This window comes from Hemiscyllium ocellatum, chromosome 46, assembly GCF_020745735.1.
Source record: "Hemiscyllium ocellatum isolate sHemOce1 chromosome 46, sHemOce1.pat.X.cur, whole genome shotgun sequence".
Lineage (NCBI taxonomy): Eukaryota > Metazoa > Chordata > Chondrichthyes > Orectolobiformes > Hemiscylliidae > Hemiscyllium > Hemiscyllium ocellatum.
In genome coordinates, this window is record NC_083446.1 from 15,698,084 (window position 1) to 15,705,897 (window position 7,814).

General features: G+C 46.9%; 1 non-coding gene across 1 annotated transcript; it reads left to right on the forward strand.

Annotated features, from left to right (window-relative positions):
* trnar-acg (transfer RNA arginine (anticodon ACG)) lies at positions 1-73 on the forward strand. The gene has a single exon. It is a non-coding gene; the product is annotated as a tRNA-Arg (tRNA).
* Positions 74-7,814: the final 7,741 nt, after the last annotated feature.

Genomic DNA, 7,814 nt, shown 5'->3' on the forward strand with positions numbered 1-7,814 from the left:
GGGCTAGTGGCGCAATGGATAACGCGTCTGACTACGGATCAGAAGATTGTAGGTTCGACTCCTACCTAGCTCGGGTGCTTTCAAAGCTGCCACTTTAACACAATGTTATAATTTAACCTCAATGAAAACATTTCTGCAGGATTGTGTTACCATTTGTTCTGATTGTGGATTTCATCACCTCTCCTGCCACTGGTGTGAGACGAGATGGTCTTCATTTGCTCGAACACAGCGTGCAGGATAGGACTCATGATCAGACAATAGGATTCATAACACCTGGGAAGACGGGCCAATAAACATGATCGGCGTTGACTGGTTGGACCGAAGGGCCGTGCTGTAGAACTTGTTCATGAACCAAGACCAGAGCTGTCAGCAGAAAGATTCACTCCTGCCAGTCATATCATCATCAAAACCTCAGAATTGCAGAGGGGGACTCATCGTATACTTTCTAATTTTCTGTTCAAATCGATTTTGTATCCTGTTATGTATTCGTGTGTTATCAGTGGTGAGCCTTTGTCTCCAATCAGGCTTTATTACTGGCAAAGTCGGGGAATTCATTGTACTTGTGGTTGCTTTCAGGATTCCCTGTTTCAAGAATCTTTTCTCGATCTCCACACCTGCTTATTCTCCTACGGGTTTTATTGGGTAATGCCGGTGGGGATTATGCCCTGTTCCGGGAACCCTTATCGCGTCTGTGTTAACTCGACCTATATCTAACTTTGTTTCTGCCCATGTTCTGGGGATGGAGGCACAGATGGTTCTGAATCCCCCCTTTTCGAGGTTGCAGTCCCTTCTGGTGACTGTAGCCATTTTAATAGTTTCAAGGTGAATTGTACGTTTCCCAAACCCTGTCTTTCAACCGTCTTGTCTGGGCCAAATCAATTTCCCTTCGGCACAATAAATTGGAACATTATATTCTCTCATGAGATCATTGCCCATTATGATGCCCTCATTCTTTAGGCATACATAGAATTTCGTTGGATATATATATTGTTTATTTCTATGAGGGTAGTTTCGCTTAGGTAAGCTGGTGTTTTATCCCCTCCATACCAGAATTAAGTGAATCATTTTATTTGTGTGTAGTAAGGGTAAGTTTGTGTTGGATACAGCTGCTCCTCTGTCTACTAGCATTTCACATTTCCTCCATTATTCTCTTCTCTCCCTTCCCATCATGAATGGGAGCAGCTGGTTGTCAGTTCTGCTGACCTTGGATTACCCGCAGTTCCACAATGCAGGGGTGCCCATGCGTTTCTCACACACTGCTTCTATGTGTCCTATTCTCTTTCATTGGTTGCAGTATTTTACATTGTTCCCTGCTCTACGCATTGTATTCTGTCCCCCTGCACTTTAACTTGTTCGTATTCCTTTCTCCACCTACTCGTGGAGACACTCCCTTATTCAATCAAGCCTGCTAATTGGTATACTAACATTACCCCTATCTTTTTAGTTTTATTACGTTTATGTTTATCTACATACTCTCTCTGTTGTGCCAGTGTCTGGGATGGATCCCAACCACTTTCCTTCATTTGCTCTGTCTGCTTTGTATTTCTGAATGAGGGAACCTGCTGTATTCCCCTTAAGACTTTGATCAGCTATTTCGCAGGTTGTGTAGCCTGGATACCACCGAAAGTAAAGTGTTCCTAACCAGTGGGGACTTCTGTAACCCCTGGCCAATAATACGGTCCCAGCACTGCCCTTACGGCTTTAGCAGCATCCTCCTGCCAAGGCGTGCAATCTACCGGTTGGACTTCTCTACCCTCGTGGTGATCACTACTCGTCGGTACGTACTGGTCAGCTGGGAATGCTGGCTCAACAGGGTGTGCTGTCTACTTGGCCTCTTCTACACTCCCGGCCACCTCTACTGATCTAACGCCCCCCAATAGGCCCAGAAACCGACCGTTAGCCCGGTGTGCTCTCCTGGCCACCGTCAGTATCTGCCATTTTTTTTATTTCAAAAATATACTTTATTCATAAAATATGCATAGAATAATTTGATACACTGTACATTAGGTAATGCCATTCATATTTCCACATTTACATACACAGCTCCGAATTATCATTATTCCATACAGATCTGTGCATCTCTCACTCACATATTGAGCTAAGGCGTCAGCAGAGCCCAAATGACTGCATGGGCCCCCTGCTTTTCTTTCGACAGGCAGATGTTAAACGGTGGTCTTTCCCCACCGCGCCTTGGCGGCAGCTGCCCCAAGCTTCAGCGCATCCCTCAACACGTAGTCCTGGACCTTGGAATGTGCCAGTCTGCAACACTCAGTCGGGGTCAACTCCTTCAGCTGGAAGATCAACAGGTTTCGGACCACCCAGAGAGCGTCCTTCACCGAGTTGATGATCCTCCAGGCGCAGTTGATGTTCGTCTCGGTGTGCGTCCCGGGGAACAGGCCGTAGAGCACGGAGTCCCGCGTCACGGCGCTGCTCGGGACGAACCTCGACAAATACCACTGCATTCCTCTCCAGACTTCCTCTGCATAGGCACATTCCAGAAGGAGGTGTGTGACAGTCTCGTCCCCCCCGCAGCCGCTTCGAGGGCAGCGTGCGGTGCGGCTGAGAGTCCGGGCGTGCATATATGATCTCACAGGTAGAGCCCTTCTCACCACCAGCCAAGCCATGTCTTGGTGCTTGTTGGAAAGTTCTGGCGATGAGGCATTCTGCCAAATTGCTTTGACAGTCTGCTCAGGGAACCACTCAACAGGATCCGCCCTCTCCTTTTCCCGAGGGTCTCGAGGACGCTACGTGCTGACCACTTCCTGATGGACTTGTGGTCAAAGGTGTTTTTCTTCAGAAATTTCTCCACGAAGGACAGGTGATACGGAACGGTCCAACTACTCGGAGCGTTCCGCGGCAGCGAGGCCAGGCCCATCCTTCGCAACACCGGGGACAGGTAGAACCTCAGTACGTAGTGACACTTGGTGTTTGCGTACCGGGGATCCACACACAGCTTGATGCAGCCACACACAAAGGTGGCCATCAGGGTGAGGGTGGCATTGGGTGTATTTTTTCCCCCATTGCCCAGATCTTTGTATAGTGAGTTCCTTCAGACCCGGTCCATCTTTGAACTCCATATGAACTGGAAGATGGCCCGGGCGACTGCAGCGGCGCAGGTTCTGGGAATAGGCCAGACCTGTGCCACGTACAACAGCAATGACAGTGCCTCACACCTGATGACCAGGTTTTTTTCCCGTGATGGAGAGCGACCGTAGCCTCCATCTGCCCAGTTTCTGCCTCACTTTACTGATACGCTCCTCCCAAGACTTGGCGCACGCCCCAGCCCCCGAACCAAATACCCAGCACCTTCAGGTGGTCGGTCCTGACGGTCAAGGGGATCAAGGATTGGTCGGCCCAGTTCCCGAAGAGCATGGCCTCGCTCTTGCCTCGGTTTACCTTGGCCCCCGAGGCCCGTTCGAACTGGTCACAAATGCACATGAGTCTGCGCACGGACAGCGGATCCGAGCAGAAAACGGCGACGTCATCCATGTACAGGGAGGCCTTAACCTGCAGGCCGCCGCTGCCCGGAATAGTCACCCCTCTCAGGCTCGCATTCTTCCTGATGGACTCGGCAAATGGCTCTATGCAGCACACAAACAAGGCTGGAGAGAGAGGGCAGCCCTGCCTGACTCCAGATCTGACTGGGAAGCTATCTGATTCCCACCCATTGATTGAGACTGCACTGACGATGTTGGTGTATCTGCCATTTTACTACAGACTGGCAGGGTATCACGGTTACTCACAGTGTTCATGCTCCCTACTCGGCAACGTGTGCTGCACTCGGATTTGGCTCTTGGTCAGAGTGATCAGCTCCCCTTCCTCGCCACATTGGATATTACAAGCTCAGACAGCGCACAACTTGTAACTTAAACTCTAACTGGACTCTGCATTGTTCGCCTCTACAGAGTCCAATGCAACCTGAATTTGCCACTTGTGCTTCACAACGCCTTGTGCCCTTGGCACCTCAACTCCCACCTCAAATCCCAACCTTCGCTACCTTGTCCTCTGGCTGTTTCTGCCTCACAGCACCAGGGTCCCAGGTCTGTGTGGATCGTACACATTCTCCCCGTGTCTGCTGTGGTTGTGCTTCACAACTCCTTTGTGCTCTTTGCACCTCAACCCCCACGTCAAATCCCAACCTTCACGTGGGGGCCTACCCCTCTTAACAACAGGTTTTGGGTAGGGCTTCTGAGACCGGCACTACCTTCTCCTCTCGCTGTTTCAGCACAAACAGCAAGTTCTTACAACAGTTAACACTTATTATCCACAGACATGCTCTTTAAAAAAATTATATCAGTACTATAGCAAGTTAGACATTATAATTGTTTTACCTTTAAACTGTGTCTTTGGCCGGTTTGACTCTTCCCTTTTGCAGGTACAAAGTGGTTCTTACCCCATCTCCCCGATCGTGGGCTTCGATCATGAGATCAGTGATAAGCATACTGCTCGCAGCGCCAATTGTTGTGGGGTAAGTGGCCATCCTCGCAGACAGAATCGGGTTTCGATGGCAGAGTTCATTGTACATAGACAGAAAGACACCAACAGCACAGTGGTCAGCTGCGATTCTTCTCTCAACCCAGAGCACATGTCTGGGTTTTTATACATTTTGTAATACAATAGGTCAGTGATGAGGTCATTGCCTTTGTAAAGTGGTTTGTTTATTGTCAACATTGCAGAATCATTGATAGTTTTGGTGCAGTCTTTGTCAGTTCTAGAGCAGCGTTTGTTAGTTTCAGCGCGGTCGTTGTCAGTTACAGCGCTGATATTATCAGTTTCAATGTTGGCGCAAGAGTCCATTACTGTAGTACTGGGCGCTAATCGCTCTTCTTGAAAGGGACGATTACTGCAGCCCTTGTTATCATCATTTTGTATTGAGTCTATATCGATCTGTTAGCACTTCCATCAAAAGTGTTGGTTGGACCCAGACACTTTCGTGGGCAGTACGTGCTTCTCATGTGTATTCTCTCCCCCACCCGTCTTCAACTAATCAACTAAGTTGTGAGTGTATTGCACTGGCTTTCTGGTGGCCCCAGGCAGTGTCTGTACATGTTCTGCTATCTCTCCCCATATTGTGGTCCGGCGGCCATCCTGTGTGTCAAGTGACCAACGTATGACTCAGCGTCCAGCTCGTGCATCTGTGTGCCCCGTGTTACCTTGCCCCGTGCCATCTCTCACTTCAAGATCTTCTCGGGGAATGATTTACTTGGTTTATCACTGCTCATGAAATTAGCAGGGATTTTAAAATATCCGCACTGAAGTTGATACCGTCATTACAAAATCATCTGCTTTATTTCCCATCGTTTCCATGTCATACTCATCCTGTTCTTTTCATCTCTCAGTACCACAACCACCACCATCTCTTGCCACCCTGGGTAACCGTTTTCATTACTCACCACCACTGCCCCCATCATCTCCTGCCAACCTGGGTAACCCTTTTGATACCTCACCACCAACACCATGTCCTCCTGCCAACCTGGGTACCTCTTTTCTTCCCTCACCACCTCCTCCTCCTGCCAAACTGGGTAATTATTTTCAACCCCCATCACCACCACCCCCTCCACCTGCCAACCTGGGTAATACTTTTCATCACTCACCATCACCACCATTTCCTCCTGCCAATCTAGATAACTCTTTTCATCCCTCACCACCACTGCCACCCCCTCCTGCCAATCTGGGTAACTCTTTTCATCCCTCACCACGGCCACCTCCTCCTCCTGCCAACCCAGGTAATTCTTTTTGTTGCTCACCACCACCACCGCCTCGTCCTCCTGTCAACCTGGGTAACCCTTTTCATCCCTCACCATCACCATCATTTCCTCCTGCCAATCTATCTAAATCTTTTCATCTCTCACCACCACCGCATCCTCCTGCCAAACTGGGTAAACTGTTTCATCTCTCACCACCAACACCATGTCCTCCTGCCAACCTGGGTAATTATTTTCATCCCTCATAACCACCACCTCCTTCTCCTGCCAAACTGGCTAATTCGTTTCATCCCTCACCACTACCACCTCCTCATCCTGCCAACTTGGGTAACTCTTTTGAGCCCCTTTTATCTGCCACTGTTTGGTTTCTTCAACAAAACTGTGTTACATAACCTGTTGTAAATGTAAATTAAACTTCTGGCTACTTGATGACACTGAGAAATATCATTTTCTCGTCAGTGTTCATCCATTAAGATTCATTCATAAAATAATCTGGATTGTTAATAACTGCCATGGGAAGCATGTGAAAATGTTAAATTTCTGTCAAGCATAACACTTCAGAAATTAGTTGTTGATTAATGTTTCAAATGCTGTTGACTTTCATCACCTGGCACCAATTCTGTCTTACTTATGTTCTGCAACTTGGTTCTGTCGGAATGTTTGCCTGCAGAATAACTGTAAAAACGGGAGCAACAAGAGACAGCAGAACGCTACTGAAGATCAGCAGGTGTTGGGGCAGACAACAAACAAGTACCAATGCTAAAACTAATCGATTTTGTTTTTGAAGATCTGGTTGGATAAATTGCTTTGTTAACATATTGCTGTCATTTACTGAGGTGCACAAATTTCTTGCAATATAGCCTTCACATGTAACATGCTGTGTAATGCAACTTTATAATCTGTGGCGAAAATCAAGATTAAAAACCAATTGGTGTTGTATGTGTGAGTTAAAGTGGATGGTTTACAGGGTCGAGGCTTCATTCCATCATCCGCTTGGGCAGCTTCTCATCCTCCACCTTGCCTAACTCACTCAAAGCTCTGTTGCTTGTATCCACTATGTACAACTTCACTTTTGTACTGATCATGTAGATCCTGTAACCTCGTCCCTCAACCAAGAAATGCAGTTTAAAATTCAGCTCTAGTTATCTATCATCATAGTAAAATTGCAAAAAAAATCCCAGCTGTCATAATTGTTGAAGTGCTCAATAATGTACACATCCAAAATGCTGCTGCAATTGAATTCTCCCAACACATTTTGTAAGTGGCGTTGGTTTTGCTTGTTGTCTGTATGGGTTCTTTCAAGTTCATTAGCTGCTGTTTTTTCGTAGCCCACAAACACCCTAACACACTAAACAGCAGCTAATTAACTTGAAATAGCAGCTCCTCTGTGCGTTTTGGAAACAAATTCAACTACTCAGCACAGTTTGAAAAGAAATCAAAAGCTTTGAAAAGTAAAGTTCACATCATTTCGACACTTTCTAATTTTCTTTTCAAATCGATTTTGTATTCTGGAATAAAATCAGAAATCAGACGAGTTCTGAGGAAAGGTCCACAAGACAGAGGAGCAGAAATTATGCCACTCAGACCATCGATTCTTCCGCCAATATGACTGATAGGCTTTCCAATCCCATTTTCCCGCTTTCTCCCCCTAACCTTTGATCCCCTTGCTACTCAAGAAGGTACCTGTGTCAGTTTTAAATATACTCAACGGCCTGATTTCCTCCAATGACAGCCTTCTGTGGCAATGAATTCCACAGATTCACCACATTCTGGCGAAAGACGTTTCTGTTTATCTCCGGACCCGAACGTTAAGTGTGATTTCATTCCACAGATGCTGTCAGACCAATTACCCAGCAATTTCTGACTTTGTTCCTGATTTCCAGCATCCGCAGTTCGTGTTTTTTTTTGTAACCTCGAAGTTTGCAAACTGATTTAGCGAAGACGTGATCTGAATGTGAGGTGTGCTCTTAGTTTTCGGTAAAATTCATCAGCTTTCGAAGTGAACGAGGTCAAGCAGTGAAACTGATTATCTTGCTGAATATTCAGCTTGTCGATTAACGATTGCTTCTCATTTCTTCATCCAAACCACAGAATTGCAGAGGGGACTCA